The sequence below is a fragment of the Helianthus annuus genome, chromosome 4 (genome assembly GCF_002127325.2).
Source record: "Helianthus annuus cultivar XRQ/B chromosome 4, HanXRQr2.0-SUNRISE, whole genome shotgun sequence".
NCBI classification, from domain to species: Eukaryota; Viridiplantae; Streptophyta; class Magnoliopsida; order Asterales; family Asteraceae; genus Helianthus; species Helianthus annuus.
In genome coordinates this window covers 90,251,721-90,265,962 of record NC_035436.2, presented here as the reverse complement: position 1 = coordinate 90,265,962, position 14,242 = coordinate 90,251,721, and the positions used below count along the sequence as shown (strand labels likewise).

The following is a 14,242-nucleotide window of genomic DNA, read 5'->3' as shown; positions in this document are numbered from 1 at the left end:
TACAACGAGGCAGAGCTTCGCTAATTAGGGGGTATTAGGCTGTAGCCTATTAGAATTGAGAGAGATTCAGAGAAAATGAACGAGAAAAAATGGCAGCTGAACGTCCAATTTATAGGCTGATCGTAGGCGGGTCGCGCCCCGCGAATAACTTCTATCATTCCTTCGCGGCCCGCGAGGAAGCTTGAGTCAGCTTTAGGATTGCTGAGTCATGCCATAGGTCCGACACGTGTCAGGACACGTGTCAATATTGTGTGTCCGTCAAGTTAAGGGCCTCGCGCCCCACGAAGATCTCGGCTAGCTGGGTCGCGGCTCGCGAGCGACCTAGTTTATTTGTTTTTCTTGATTTTTATTAATACTAATGTTATTCGGGTCTATTTCTTACATACGGGGTGTATCTAGGAGCGTTTAGGGGTGTTTCTCGAGGGTTGTTACATCCTCCTCACCTTGTTTTAAATCTCGTTCTTGAGATTTGGGCTATGATATCTCCTCAGAGTTATGTCACGTCTCTAAGTTAGTAAAAACAATACATCAAGGTATCTGAGATAGAATAAAGATATCATAGGATAATTGGAATGCAATGGTCCCAAAATTAGTTTCAGGAATCGATGTTAACTGAACGAGATGAAATAATATAATCATCAAGGTGACTGAGTTTCACAAATCAAAAGAGATGTGGAAAACAATGATTTTTAGAAACAATATGATTCAATGATCGTTAATTGATGAAGGCTAACAATCTCAAATGAAAATAGAAGTATGAAAAATGATTTGTAAACTATCAAACCAGAAATCAGTAGGGCTGTAAACGAACCGAACGTTCAGCGAACAGTTCGTGAACCGTTCGGCGGGAAGTTCGTTTATGTTCGTTCGTTTAATAAACGAACGAACACGAACAAGGAATTTCGTTCGATTAGTTAAATGAACGAACATGAACAAAGGTCTTGTTCGTTCAATTGTGTTCGTGAACGTTCGGTAAGGTGTTCGTGAACATTCGTTCATTTGCGTTCGTTTATGTTCGCATGTTTGTCTTTTAATGAAAGATTTTTGTACTTTTATATATTTTATATATACTTTTTTATATAATTAAACTTATATTTATTTTTTACCCTAAAAATTAAACTAAAAAAACCATATTTAACCTTGTTTATGCACCATTTCCCTTTCATTTCTTATTATTTACATCGACGAATACGATCGACAACCGTTCCACAATAAGGAATTCAAGTTCTAGTGCTACTCTCTAGGCCATCCACCTTTATCCTTCGTCACATTCGCCAAATTTATTTGTGTTCGTGAACCGTTCGCGAACACACTCATTTCCTTAATGAACGAACACGAACATAAAATCTCGTTCGGTAAGTGTTCATGAACCGTTCGTGAACACGTTTATTTCCTTAATGAACGAACACGAACAAGGCCTTGTTCGTATTCGTTCGGTTCGTTTACAGCCCTAGAAATCAGTGACATTAATTTGAATCGCAGGGATGCACCGAAAATACAATAGAATTTAGTGTATCATTGTCCTGTTACATAATTGTATCAAGACTACTTGAATGATGAGTCGAACTAACGACGTATGAATCGATATGATTAGGGTTTATGATTAGCTCAGGCTACAGATTTATACACACATAGTAAGGTGGTGTAATGATTGAAAGAATTCAATGTTTACTGTGACCGAACGAATTTACCGTTCTCGGAATTAACTGAAAATTTCAATGAAGTGAATATGGGTATTCAAAAGATAGGATGTGTCTCCCCACATGCTCCTTTTCCGACTGAGTGGGGGAGTTCACACGTAAAGTGTGATGTGACCCGGCACTGTTTCATGTTTTTTGCTGTTTACGACAGTTGGTCAATTCCGAATCCTTTAACCTTTCAACCCTTTAAGTTGTATTGTATTCTAGCTAATTTATTGAGCTTGAGCTACCCACGTCATCAGCCCCCAAGTCAGAGGTATTTGGGGTTTAAGCTCAAAGGCTTCTAACTTTTACACAACACTCTTGCTTGTTCAAAGGCTTCAAGGGTTACCTGCTTCAAGGTTTTGGGCGATATCAATTTGAATTTGATTAGACAGTTGATTTGACATATGACGGTTTTTCAGGCGTCAGTTCTCTTCCCCACGTCATAATAACCGATGGGTCTTATTAATTACCCCTTTAATTTGTCATTCAAAATACATAACTGCCATTTTACTTTCATCTTTCCGCAACAAGATTTCCTAAATTCTCTCTATTCGATCATCCAGGTTAGTTTATTTTTCTCCTTTTTTCTGATCTTCCTTAATCATGCTTCAGAGCAATGGGTGCGAGGAAGGATATGGGAGTAACTTTTTCTCAATTCACACAAGAGGAAGTCGATTCCTTTTGTGAACATTTGGGTATTGATTCATCTGTCAATCCGGTTGCTCCGGGTTGTGATAAATCTATTGATCAATGTCCGCCGGGTTTCGTTGCTTTGTACTGTCGCCATTTCGATTTTCCTAATCTCCGTTACCCTTTTTCCATCTTTGTTCTCAACGTTTTGGAGTATTATCGTGTATCATTCGGACAGTTGCACCCTCAGGGGGTTGCACCCTTGGACAATTACATTTTGAAGTTTTGTGTAGTGCACTGGGCTATGACCCAACATTGTTAATGTTTTGTCGCTTTTTTCGATTGGCAAAAAATGATGACTGGTTCACGAAACATCTCAGATTGACATTTCTTTGATTTCATCGCTTATGACTACTCTCGGTTCTTGGAAGGACCGATTTTTCTGGGTTTATGAGTCAGTTATTCCGTGTAAAATGGTTTGGGGGCATCCTGATACCGTTCTAAACGAACTTGAACCCTCTGTTTTTGAACTAGATGAGGGGTTGTTGACAGCCCTTAGGGATTGTCCTCGGCTTCGTCCTTTCCCTGAACATCTTTTAGTCTCAACTGGTGTGAGTGTTCTATGGGATAAGCCAAATCAAGACCCTATGTTTATGAGGGGTGATCAGGGTATGTTATTTTGCTTTCCCATTTTTATTTTCTTGCATGGTTATGTTTTCTTATACTTTTGTTTGTTTTTTATAGTTATGTCTGCCCTAGACTTCATCAAGGCTAACGATACCTTCGATGTTGTTCTTGGGGATGTTGAAGCTATTGAGGGAGAAGATGCTGTTACTAGGACGGCGGAAGGTTAAATTGGTTCCTAGAGGGACATATGTTAATGTTCCGAATGTTAAAGGTTTCACAAAAGTTAGCTCTTCTAAGCCTTCAACCCGTTGTTTGTCTCGTCGTTTGAAGGGTCCAAGCCAGTCATCTGCTTCAGATCCTGTCAATCTTAGCAATGACATTAAGGTTTTTGAGGACTGCGGGGTTGAGGTTGAGGCAAAAAAGGATTAGGAGTTGGCAGTGGTGGTTGGGAAGAAAGGAAAATCAGGGGGCAAAAAGGTTGCGGTGTCTGCTGCACGGGGTTCTTCTGAAAGGAGTGGTGAAGGCCCATTGGAGGGTAATGCCGTTGAGATTTAGGTTCCCAACTAGAATGTTAAAGTTGGGGACAACTTCAAGTCCTCTTCTATTTGTGAGGATGTGTTAAACAATTTTCCCTCCAATTGTTCGTGGTTCCATTTCGGCAATGGAAGATGATATGATGATTTCTCGGATGATGCTAAGTATCTGCAATCTTGCTGCCATGCTTCCTGAGGGAGTTTCTCTTCTCCGCAAGAGGATGCAAGAGTACGAAGATTTTTCGAAGAAGAAAGACAAGATGAAAGCTTCAGTGGCAGCTATGAAGAAAGAGATTGATAGGTTTGCTGAAAAGGAGAAGGCTTGGGTGATGAAGGTTGGTAAACTCACCTCACGGCATGAGGTGGAGATGAATGAGTTGAAGAAAAGGATGGAGGCAGATAGGCTGCAATTGAAGGCTGACAGGGAAATTTTGAATGACTAGAAGAAAGCCTTTTCAGAGGAGAAAGAATGCTTAAGGGCTTCCCTGGCCCAAGTGACCAGCGATAACCAGTGGCTGATTGAACATGGCTTCCAATAGGTAGTTACCTACCTTATTCATTCCGCGGAATTCAACTCAGCCCATGGTGATGTTTATACAAAGTTCCTTAATCATGGCAAGCATCTGGGCTTCGTTGCTGGTTATAAGGCCCACAAATCTGGTCAGCCTCAAGATCAATCTTCTTTTTATCAGCCCCAAGCTTTGGTTACCTTCAAGGAATCCGTCTCAGCATGGAACATCTAACTTACCCTTATTGTAGCACCCCGTGTTTTCGAATGCCAAAGTCAAAGTCAAAGTCCAAGTCAACTTTGACTTCTTGACTGTAATTAGTCGATTTTGTGTTTTATTTGTATTATGTGGAGTAAGTGTTGTCTAAATAAAATGATCGAATGTTTAATCAATGCGACCAATTTACGACTGTGAATAGTAGGAAGTAACAATGCGATAAAGTTAATCAATCAATAATCAAGGTAATCGAACCAATCAATCGAACTCGAGGCTCGAACTATGCGAAACTGGTGTGGTAATACTTACATGTGTGTGTGCCTTATGTGTTACTTGTGCATGTTTACTTTATGTTTGTGTGGTATTCAATCGAATCAATCGAAACTCGAATCAAAACTCGAAAAGCAATCAAACTCAATCGAAACCGACATCGAAACGTGACTTATAGATGATTGTATGTTAGATATAGTAGTTGGGACTGAAAGTAATTTGACTAGGAACTCTATCGTATTCGTATCCTCGTCTACCGAAATCGAAATATCGAAAACCGTCGCGAAACACTCGAAAAGGGTTGCTGATCGAACAGGAAGCATCCTGATCGAACAGGCCTACCGATCGGCTAGCACTTTCCTGGCCGATCGAGCAGGCCATTCGATCGGAGATCCTGGCCGATCGGTTGACACTTTCCTCTTTGGGAGGCCTATAAATAGCCCTGTCATTGTCACTCTTTCTACTTTTGGAAAGCTCTGACCGAACCAGCCTTGTTCTTCACCTTTTCTCAGATTTCTCTCAACTCCGGTAAGTTTTCACTCTAATTCTTGTACATTTTTGATCATTACATGATTCTACACCTTTCTATCTTTCAAAACTTGATTTCTAACCGTGAAATCACCAAGATCTAAGTGTTCTTGGGTGATGTCATCATGGTGTTCTTGAAGAACATCATACTTTGGCCTCATTCGACCATGGATAGCTTAGATCTGACCGATTTCCACATAAACAAACTAGGATTCTTGAGAATCTTAACATTTTCATGGAAGGATTTCCAACTTTTCTTCAACATTTTACACTCAAAACCTTAAACCGATAGGAACGGAGCTCGAACCAACTAGCTAATCATTCTAACGGTTAAAAGGTTCAAGATCCGGATACTGTCTACAAGGTTCACCGATTCCGGGTTAAACATCAAACTACCGTTTCGAACAGTTCACCGGCCGGACTTGGGTGATTCCTGTCCGAACCAGTAAAGCAAGTAAGGACCCACGTTCTAATGGTTTAACTTGCTGTCGAAACACCTTAAAATCATGACAAATAATCAAACAGCCAAGTGTTAGACGAAAGGCCGACCAGGTCAGAAATGCTGGCCGAACGGCTAGGCTGTTCGAACGAACAGCCCAGCCGATCGAGCATACCAGCCGATCGGCCGGGCCAGCCGATCGGCTAGCACATGGTTCCACACTTTTCAAATCTTATGAAGTATGCTATTGACGAAGTGATGTTCGATCGAATACGCTACTCGATTGATAAACATTACTCTTCGGATCATGAGATACTATGCTTCAACACTTAATCGATTTTGCAACTTGTTCGTAGTATGGAATGCCAGCCGATCGAACAGGCTGTTCGATCGAGTGACATTCTGCTGAGAACCACTTCTGAAGTTCCTAACCGATCGGTTAAGCCGGCCGATCGAACAGACCGTTCGATCGATCGACCTGAAAAGTAAGAACACTTCAGTGTTCTCAAATGCTACAACAAAAACTTCAAAAGTTCAAACCATCATACACAAACACATCTGAGGAAGAAACAATCGACTCGAATGGACCAGCCGATCGAGCCTACCGGCCGATCGAACATGACTGTTCAAACGGACTTTCAAGCCGGTCGAACAGCCCGTTCGATCGCACTTGCTGTTCGATCGACCAGGCTATTCGATCCATTTACACTTGTTTGCATTTCCGCGTTACTCATCGTCATGCTATCGAACTATTCAGGCTAACCCTACTCTCAGCGCTCCCTTCAATCCATAACCAATCACTGTGAGTATACTCGAACCCTTTTTGCTTTAGCACTTTTGGGTGTTACATACGTTACTTATCAAAATCACAATCGAACACACTATTCAAACTATTTGAACGCTAACCGATTGCATGTATTACGTGACTAAATGTATGCTTGTTGTTATGTTTACACGTGGAATGCTGTCTACCTGCCTTAGCAACGTAGTACTATAGTTTGGACTCAGCACCCGTTCACACGGGGGTTGTTAAGGACAATTACTTGCATGGATTACGGTGGTAATCATGTATTGCGAACTGTCTCGGACAGTCAACCCGCAGTCGTTGGTATCGATAGGTCCATGTCGATAATTAACATGCATCATTTCCCTCTGTGTACGTGCTGGTTATGCGTAAACTATTCGAACTCTATATGCTATTATCAAACTTGCATGCTCACCTTTACATTTTATGTATTGACTTATTTTAACGTATGTGACAGGTATTTAGGATATCTGCTTGCTAGGGAAGTGAAGCTAGAATAAGTCTCTAGAGGCCCCCAACAAATAGTTGTCTATCAAGAACAAGCTGCTAGTGCATAGTTGTTTGTAGATCTTGTCAGTCTGGGTCTTTAGGGGCATTTGAACAATATTTATGTTTAATTTAAGTCTGAGTTGTCGGAACAGAATTAATTGTTTGGATGTTACCTGTAATAACTTGTTATTTATTCGGGATACGGTAAGGGACGTATCACTTTAAACTGAATTTGTATTAATAGTTGTTGTGGAAACTTCTGGACAACCTGTTTCGCTCAGTGTCGCGCCCCGATGATTCCGCCATCGGTTGGGGTGTGACACTTATGTAGGTGAGGTTTCCTCTTGCTTTGGTAAGCCTCTTTTCGTGTTGCAGGAATTGAAACCCTCTGGCCTCAACGAGGTCGTATGTGCTGAAGTTTTTGTCCAAGAAGCGTTCACATTCAGGTGATAGTGAAGAGACTTTTTTGGACATTGCCGAGGGTTAATTGGAGGTAAGCCTTGAAGGCTCTGAGGTAGCAGGTGATGATGGTGGCAAGAAGGTGAGAAAGGTGAAAAAGGCCAAGAAGGCTAAAGCTGGTGAAGCTAGAGCTTCTAAGTCTATTTCTGATGTTTGAACAATTAATTCGTAGCTATCTTAGCACCTTTGAACAATGTTGTATTTGAACATGTTTTTATTTTCAGGGAACCGTTTAGGTCCTTTGATGGTTGAAGCCTTGAAGGCTTTGGACAACGCTTAGGTCATTGGCCTGTATGGTCTTTATTATGTTTAACTTTTTATGCTATGTTGTTCTGTCTATTCCCTTGTGTTTGCATTGATTTTAATGTGTTGTCTTTGTTCTTGATTGTGCATCCTTTGGTATTTATACCTTGAACGGTTTAGTGCTGCAATCACTTAGCCTTAAAGTATTTTTAACACTACTAGAAAATTGGCCTAATGCAACTTTTTAGAAGCAACTCTTTTCAAATGTGTTGCATTTGCCTCTAATGCAACTTTATTGAACTAAAAGGTTGCATTAGAAAATCTAATGCAACCTTCTTCATAAAAAAGTTGCAATTTTCGTTAAACATTGCAACCTTTTTCTTAAAGGTTGCAGATTTTATTGATATTTGCAACTTTTTTTTAGAAAGGTTACATTGTGAAATTTTAAATGCAACACTTAATTTTAAAGGTTGCATTTTTAAAAGTTAATGCAACCTTTATTTTAAAAGGTTACATTTTAAAGGTTAAATATAAATATTATTTTAAAGGTCAAATCCAATGGTAGGCAATGCCGTGTTAAAGTGTAATTATCTATTTGCCCATACACTTTCACGATAAAAATTGTAGGTTGAGAAATTCAATAAACACGATTTATTAAAGTTAATGTTAAAAATGTTTTTTTATTAGTACTTCCACTCTCGATTACTTTTTCTTATAAGCAATGCTTCCCAAAATTTATGATAATGATGAAATTCTAACTTTTGATAGGAATTTAGTGAAATTTTAGGAGGGAATTGAAGTTTTCTTTCGAAAAAAAAAGAAGGGAATTGAAGTGATAATTGGAGGGAAATTAGTAGGGAGATATCAGTTTGAGAGACATTGTTAACTTCTTATTTTAGTGTATTAATTAAAATATATGACAACATAAAAAAATCTTTTGTAAGTTAATTATATATAATTTGATTATAAAAAAGTGGGTCGTAGCATAAAATTTATAACTCTTTATAAAAACTATTAAGGCCCAACATAGTTCATTAACACATCCATGAATTTAGTATGACTTAGTTATCCATGATTTAGTTTATCATATACAAATTATATTGAAACAAACGAATTATTATGATAAAATAAAAAAATATTATTTTTATAGTAGCTAAATAAAAATACTGAAACATTTATATTTATATAATAAAAATATAAGATAACGTTATAAAACTTTTATATAAAACACAAATATAATATAACGTTTTGAAACTTTATAATAGATAGTTTTTATATATACATGTTTTCTACAATTTTTTATAATTATTAACGTTTTAATTTCCCCCAAAAATATTTGGGATTTATCTCATACCATTCAAAATTTTAGATTTCCCACATCCCTAACCCTAACCCCGAACCCCCAAATCTGACCAGTTTGCTCACATCCTCTCTTTACCAGTCTCCATTGCTTCCCAAATCACGTCTCCATTGCTTCCCAAATCATGGAACGATCACCGTGAACGGTTGAGCACCACCACCACACTTCTTCCTATTCATATTGGGAAGGCCCTTTGATCCTCGTTCAACAGCCTTTCATCTCGTTCAACCATTCAGTTAGCCACTTTGATCGATTGCTTCACTGAGAAATTTACTACAAAGGAGCGGAGCAGTTATCGAGTTTTGGGGGCTTTATTTTCTAACTTCCCCATTTCGTTCTGTTTGATTCGAGTTACTAAGTTTTGGGGGCGAGAGTCGATTCTAGAATTAGAGCAGAGTAGTCGTGAGTCTACTTTTCTAGGAATCAAGAATTCAAGCAATTAAACTGGTCAGTAAATCGACTTTTTCGTTTCATCCTTTGATTTGTATATAATTTATTGTATCGGTGCTCATTCCGCTCATATTTGTATGATGAATTTCTTATTGTTGTACTTTTGGTTAATATTTTGGCTTAAATAGTTCATACTTTCCATTTAACTAATCAAATTTGTTTAGCAAGTTTAATACAGATTCATCTTTTGGTTAATATTTTGTTGATGTTCTTCACCTACTGTTTAAAAGGGTTCTACTAATGTCCATTCTTTGCTGAACTTGCTATACGAATATAATTATCACATTTCTTTGATATGGGTCGCATATTAATTTTGCTGAATCTGCCAAGTATAGGTGACCAGAGTCGGTTCTTAGAAGAGCCGTGGCAAGGCCATGGCCCGGGCAAGTTTTTTCGGGCGTAGTGCTAATTTTCCGCATTTCGATCGAAATTTTTTATATATACTATGTTTGGCCCGGGCTTGTCCGGGCTTTTTTTAGTGCCCGTGTCTTTCGGCCCTGGCATGTTCAACAAGCAAGATCCGTCACTGTAGGTGAGTATGGCATTTTGATGATATGGGTCACAGATTCATTTTGCTAAATCTGCCACTTGTTTAGTTAACCACTCATTCAAACTTTTTTCAAGGTGTCTAATCAGTGTCTAATGAATGAAATTTGAAAATTAAAATTCATTGATTAAGAAAAAACCACTTAGCATTACATGATCTTTTGATCCATTTGAACTAAACTTTTTTTTTGAACCATTTACCTTTAAGAGATAAAATATAAACTCCGGTCGACCTGATTAATGATATAACTAGCTCATTGTTTGCTGTTGCTATTTTTTAAATGCTATTTGCAGATGATGTTGTGTTTAATAGTGACAGGATGATGTTGGTCAGTTAGAAGTAGGGGTGTAACGAGCCGAGCTTAAACAACCTCGAGTCCGAGCCTAAAAACAAGCCTTTTTAGTAAACAAGCTTGAGCCCGAGCTTCGCTTATCAAGCTCGATCCAGCTCGCAAGCCTAAACAAGCATTCTAAAAGATGATTTCTCATAATTGTTGAGCTTTTGGAATAATAAAAACGTGGTAGTAATTTTCTTGACAATGTCTTTCTTACTGTTACTTGTTATTTAGATTTGTCTCATGATGTACATAGTTAGCCGAGTTGTATATATTATTGTGTGTGCAGAAGCATTGTTTAAATGGCAAGGAATTGTATGTGTCTTGTATTCATTTTTGACAACATAGGATTAAATTTAAGTAGTTGGCTTGTGTTTTGTTACTGTACTGTTTCTTTTTTCTTCTGTGTAATTATTCCAGGAGCTTAGGGGCTTTTTAGGCTTTAATAATGTGTTATTTAACCAGCCAAAAAATAAATGTCTGTGTAATTTAGGCCGTTGTTTATTCTTTTGATATTTCACTGTTTGTTTTCCTTGCATAATATGACTTCTGATGCACCTGAAGCCACATCAAAATTAAGAAAAGATCTGGGGTAGAAGTATAACTTTAATAAAGACCCACATGACCCAAATTGTGTCACTTGCGTGTTTTGCAACTTCTCTACCAAGGGAGGAATTTATCGAGCAAACAACATCAAATTGGAGGTTATAGAAATGCAAAAGCATGTACCAAGTGTTTCATATGCTGATATTTGTTTGTTAATGTTTATATTATCATGAATACAGAAAAATGATGACCTGCACAAGAAATTACCGACTTTAATGAAGGTGTTTGAACATACATGTAAAGGGATATAAGGGCGTGTATATGTTGCTACATATGATGACACGACAAGGAATATTGTAAGTTACTGTGTCGATGTCATAACATGCTTCTTTTGTTGACATTAAAGTAGTTTTTGTTGAGGGTGTTGTTTGGTTCATTTTTCGGGTTTTGGGTTAATTGAGTCTTTTGGAAATGGGCTAGGTCAATTTGTTTGGGTCTTTTTAGAAACAGATCAAGTCAAAACTGGTTTGAAATCGTGCTACGAAGTTTAATAGTTCATGTCATAGCTATCATTTAATATGTTGAAGCTTTATACTCTCAAACATAATTATCAATTCTTTTTACAATCTTTTTTTTTCTTAATGTTATTGAAGGAACAAAAGAAGACCTACAAAAGTGCTTCGGAGGATCCTTTTATGATTGTGATGAACAAAGTAGATGGTGCTTACACGTCATACATGATTATAGAGTAGTTGATGGAACCAATCAAAGCAAACGTTGAAGTTTAGAAATTCCAAGGGGATCATGATAGAAATCTATCCGAGCTCAAAGTTACGTGAAAAGATATTGACAGACAATAACTAAACATGGAAAGCTATTATGCGGAAGGTTATGAAACGACTGTTAGTTGAAGATAGAGATGAGTCAATTTTTTCATTTATATTTTTTATTGTAATCAACACTTTGTGTAGAGTATATTGTTACTTGAGTTTGAACAAGTATGTTAATGTACACGTTTTGACTATTTATAATATTTTTGCTATTATTTTTTGGCGCAGTTGCGATTGAATGCGTATTAATTAATAGTAATTGAATTTATGTTACAAAGTTGCATTTAGGTGTAAAAAAGTTGCATTTGCTATAACTAACATTCTTAAATATGTTGCATTTAATCTAAAAAAAAGTTGCATTTTTGTAACTAGACTATGATAAAGGTTGCATCTAAGTATCAAAAAAGTTGCATTTGAATGTACAAAAGGTTGCATTTTTTGCATTTGAGTATTAAAAAAGTTGCATTAGAATGTAAAAAAGTTGCATTATAAAAAAGTTGCATTTGATGGGTAAATGCAACACCTTAAAAAACGGTTGCATTAGGCTTTGAAAAAGTTGCATTAGATCTAATGCAACTACTTCTAATGCATCTCTCGATAAAAGGTTGCATTAGGCTTAATGCAACTTTTTCAAAGCCTAATGCAACATTTTTTTGGAGTTACATTAGCTTCATTTTCTTGTAGTGTAACTAGAAGATGCAACATCTATCCTATTTATGACACTTGCCTGGTGTCTTTTTGGTTCGCAAGCCATTGTCGAGGCTTAAGGAACATTTGATGTAGGCTGCTCAAACCCGTCTATGAGACATATTTCTTTAAAAATTTTCTAAGTCACATGGAGTTGTATTGATTTAGGAACTCACCCTTTATATAGGTTCATTCAACCCTTGAACCTATTGAGCGATGTGGCCTGGGAGCTCATCCCCTTACATGGCCCTTGCCATGGAGTTACTTGTTAGGTTCTCAACCTGATTATATGATAGAAAGACAAATTTTGATAAAACTTCGTCATTCATTCATTCCAAAGTAGTTTGATTACAAGAGGGATAGAACAATTCTTTGAAATTCTTTCTAACACATTTTGACTAAACATGGAACCTTTTAAGGTTTTGTCGTTCTAGTGGCGGGGAAGCTTTTTACCTTGTGCATAATCCCGTTTGTATGATCCTCCTTTGTGAGCTTCAAGGATAGTGTATGGCCATTCCCATTTAGGGCCAAGTTTTCCTTGACTTTCTTTCTTAATGGCTTCATTGTTTCGAAGCACAAGGTCCCAGGCTTGAATCGTTCATGCTTCACCCGTGTATTGTAATATGATTCTATTTTTTGCTCGTACTTCGCTTCCCGTATAGCAGTTTGATCGTGAGCTTCTTCGAGGAGTTCCAAATTCAACATCGTCTCCGTTTTGTTTGACTCAAGGTCAATGTTAAATGTTCGTTGTGTTGTAACTCCGATCTCCGCTAGGATTACAACCTCTGATCCAAACACTAGCCTGTAGGGAATAAGCGCTAAACTAGAAATGACGAGCTAGACATGTTAAAACATGTCTAATAATGTTATAAAACTGATTTGGTGTCAAAACTTTAAGTTTTAATACCCGAAAATACTTTCGTCGTAAAATGCATTTTTATGCACTTTTGACTTTTATTTCGTAAAAGTTTGACTCGTCATTTCGCCTAGTAAACATGATTGTCAGATGTTGTAATCGCAAAGGATTAACACCTTCATTATTACGATCACGTTGCAAAGTTCAATTTGAACTTTGACTTGACCAAAATGGTCAGAATCGAAAGTCAAACAAAAGTCAATTTGTTTCACATAACTAGCCGAAATAATGAAAAAGACTAAGGAAGAACACTTATTTGTGTTAAGGAAAGCTTAGAACTTTATTAAGAGGCCTCTATAAGCAGAAGTAAGCTCAAATAGAAGAAAGAAAGAAATATTGAAGGTGCAAGTCTTGAATGAACAACTTGATTACCTATTTATAGTGATCAAGAGGTCACCAAATCAAGCCAAGTGTCCACCCAGGTATTAAGGACATGCTTAGTGTCATCACAGGTGTTCAAAGGAGAAGAATGGTGGCAAAAATCGTGACCAAGTGGCATGAAATGCCGTTGGGAATGACAGCTGCCATTCAGCTGTCACTGGGTACCCTTACTGACCGTATGGGTTAGGGTCTTACGATCCGTAAGGCCCTCTGAAAACAAAAGTTTCACTTTTTGGCAGTTTCAGCCCCTGGACTTGTATTTCCGTTTGTTTGCGATTTTTAACCCTTTTAACCTAAAATTTAGGTTGTATAAGGGCGTTAAGGCATGAGTAACTTGGATTTATGTTTTGAAAATGTCATGAACATCGTTTCGCTCAATCATACGATTACGTATTTCGTAAATAACGGTTGAATACGAAAACGATCGAGAGTGTACAACGGTTGAAATTTTGTAGATGTTACACTTGAACCTCCGTTGCATGATGCAAAGCATTAAAATAATAATAACTGAGTTTATACACGCCGCGTAGCGCGACAAAAGAAGGAAATCCCTTTCGCGTGACACGAAGGGGTTGATGTCGTGAATAGAATCGTGTTTGGTGCTGGATTCTTTTAGGGGAACATATATAAACATAATGTTAAAACAAGTCCAACCCTAGTACGAACTTGCATGATCTTGGGCGAATTCTCAGACGAATTCTTGGGTGAATTCTCCAACCCTAGTCCAACCCTATATTGGATGAATGGTTTGTTAAGTT

The 14,242-nt window shown here is 37.7% G+C and overlaps 1 long non-coding RNA gene across 1 annotated transcript; it reads left to right on the top strand.

Moving 5' to 3' along the window:
- Positions 1-8,760: 8,760 nt before the first annotated feature.
- LOC110912575 lies at positions 8,761-11,727 on the top strand. Its single transcript, XR_004891292.1, has 4 exons — positions 8,761-9,240; positions 9,579-10,828; positions 10,910-11,026; positions 11,324-11,727. It is a non-coding gene; the product is annotated as an uncharacterized LOC110912575 (long non-coding RNA).
- The last annotated feature ends 2,515 nt before the right edge of the window (positions 11,728-14,242 follow it).